We start from the raw sequence: 3,315 nt of genomic DNA on the forward strand, positions 1-3,315 counted from the left end.
GGTCATTTCATTACTGATCCATTATTTAGAATATTGTTACACAAAATATAAGAAAATTTTATTACCGTAAAAATTATATATTTAAGAAATTCCTAAAAAAAAAATTCTTGCAGCTGAGAACACCTTTTTGAAGGTCATTTCATTACTCATGAGTTGTTTTGAATGTGGTAAAACCCTTCTTTATTAGCTTATATCTGTTTTAATGTATGTACATGTATTTCAATTAATACAAGTTTTTACAGGGAGGTCTCAATGATTTTTTTAATTATCTTTATATTAGTGATACACAAATAGTTCGATACAAGCTCTATCAACTTGCTTATGTTACCATACACAGTCAAGTAAGATTAAGGTACTACTACTACTACGAATGTGAAAAAAGGGAAGTCAGGACTGTGAATGTCGTAAGAAGAGAAGGGTTACTCGGGTGACCAGAAATGAACATAGGCCAATACTTGGTGCATGACAGATGTCTAGGAGTTTCTTTAAAAAAAATAACTAAAACTGAGTTTATGTATTCAAATATCCAACACGCATATTGATGCTTATATATTTGTATATCGTAAAAAATATAAAATGCTTACATTTTCTCTATTTTAACTAGATTACTGTAAGCCCGGTGTCCCAATGATCACATTTCGGTGCCCCTAATAGTCTAAAGACATTGAGACCAGTTCAGTAAAAAAAAAAATAATTTCCATTGCGTTTAAACGCAATCTTTTGCGTATCTCATCGGTTAAATCGTAATGCGTTTAATTGCAAAACTTTTTGATTTGAACACGACTTCTTTAATTCAAACCAAAAGAAGATGTTTCTCATGTTACTACATTCTTAATATTATATGCCACAACCACCCATTAGTATGTCCTTCAAGAGTGCATGTTCTGTTGGACGTTTCTCGCTTTTCACGTCGTGCTCTCTCCTCTTCTTCTAATGATCTTTCAAATTTTTATTTTAAACCGAATTTAAATTATCTAATAAAATTAATTCGTACATTTTTTTACGCATTGTGAAACTGTCGCCCATAATGCTTTTTAAACATTGATAAATTAAAGTGAAACTGTTTATTTAAGATGTCGGATTGATTTGGTAATTTTATGTAATAAAGTTATATTACCAATTTGAGTTGGTGATATCGCCTTTTCAAATAGTGAAATCATTTATTAGAATACGTGTTATCATCTACTCATCTTTGATTTGGTGCACTTATTTGAATAGGGGATATCACGTATTTGAAAAATTGATATTACTCATTCAGTTTGAATGCTAGTAAGTAATATCATTTATTTAAATATATGATTTTACTTTCTGTAAAGGCAATACCACCTATTCAATTTCAAATATGTGATTAAAAGACAATTAATATTACGAGGTGCTTCATAGTTCAAGTACATTTACCTATTATATTATAATGATAATTTTTTTTTGCAAAGGCAATACATTTTTCATATATTTTTCATCAATGTCTGGCGATCGTGTTTTATATTCTGTATTAAATCTCAATCTTAAACCGTCAATTAGTCCTGAGAACTTTATTTTTCTTCATTTATTAGATTAGCAACAACCCAAAATATTTACGCATATTGTCAGTAACAACCTGAAAAAATAAAAGCGGCGAAAAGTATTTTCAGAGCGTGCGATATGCTGAACGTTAACATTTTGGAAACTGATATCTACTAATGCAAGTGACGTACAACGTCAAATTAAATAATGATAGGGTTTTTTTTATTTTATTGGAAAGATGCGACACTCATTTGAAAGTTGGAATGCTTTAACTGTTTTAACACAAAAACAAATTCATAAGGGACATTATACATTTATGTATGCATCTACAGATTATGTTTTTAGTCTTTTGTTATTTGAAGCAGTGTAACATATAAATCAAAGGCATCTTCCATAGACTCGGGCGATCTTATGGCATTCTTTTCCAACATGTGTTTGATTAACTCATGCATCTCGTAGTCAGTTGATGTGTTCTTGTGAAATAAGCACTCGTTTCTGCAGATTATTGAATACGTTGAACAATTTGTAATGAACTCTATAATTCGAGTTGACAATATAGAATACAAATATCCTTATATTCTGTTCCACGATCTCCCCTTTTCTGAGACTTTTAATTTTTTAATAAATGAAATGTCCTGTAACAATTTGAGGCCAGTAACTCGAAAAAGTTGCTTCATAGCATAATGAAAATTCCTAGAATAGCCATCAATGCAACTGTTTATGCAAATCCCATTTGTTTTAATTTGTCACACGAATCGACATTAATAAGGTCCCTTGGCAAAAGAGACTAAGCTTTGGGGTTCATCGTTCACAAGGTGCTGCGGATACTTTTATCAGTTTTTGGGAAAATAATTTTTGTTGAAAAAAAATTCCTGCAATATTAAATGAGGTCAAGTACAATTGAGTGTGTCTTGGCTTTTTCTAACCTTTTAAAAAATCCAGTTGTAGTGTAACATTTTTCTCTTGTGTATTAATTCAAAATTAACATTATCTGCAATATAAATAATTTTAGAAATGTAATATTTTGACCTTATGGGTTAAAATGCCACTAAAAAAGCATCGTTTTCCAGTATAGTAAACTATGGATAAAGCTAAAGAAAAACGTATTTACTTGGTTATTAGTTAACAGCTGCTGAATATCTTATTTTAACTTAAACTTTATTTTCAAAGCATCAAAGAGAAATATCTTAGCATTTTAAATACTTTTAATTCTTCAATAATGATTATATTCTAAGCCAATATATATGGACCCCCTCCCCCCCCCGAAAGTTCATATTTTTTTATTAACATAAAAAAATTTCCCAAGAATTATGCTTCAGACCCCGCTGACAATCTCGAATATCCCTTAAAATTGTCTTAGTAATTTAGAGTAATACATTTAAGTAATAGTTTCCTTTTCATTAAAACATTTTAGAGATCTAAGTTTGAGGCAGTAATGTGTTAAATCAAATTTAAAGATGGACTACTAAGTATATTGTTGCTCAGATGTGTTATATGGCCCATGGATCTCTTATAAATATTTCCATGAGCGTTTCTTCTCTTCGTCAGAATCATCTGATGAATCAATCTAATTTGTTTTAATTAAATTTATGGCCTTCATAAATCTTTCTTTGATCTGTAACATCATCGCATTACGTAGGATAATTCAAATCTTATAATTTTTCGAAATTATGACGGTTCCGAGTACCTGCCCTTTTCACTGGTACATTGACCTCGATGGTTGTATGTGTATATGGTATATAGTTTTTGGAAACTGTTCATACTGAAGAAAGTTCTGTTCATTTCCCTTAATTTCTTTGTTTATGTTTAGCA

This window comes from Magallana gigas, chromosome 6, assembly GCF_963853765.1.
Source record: "Magallana gigas chromosome 6, xbMagGiga1.1, whole genome shotgun sequence".
In the NCBI taxonomy this organism is placed as follows: Eukaryota; Metazoa; Mollusca; class Bivalvia; order Ostreida; family Ostreidae; genus Magallana; species Magallana gigas.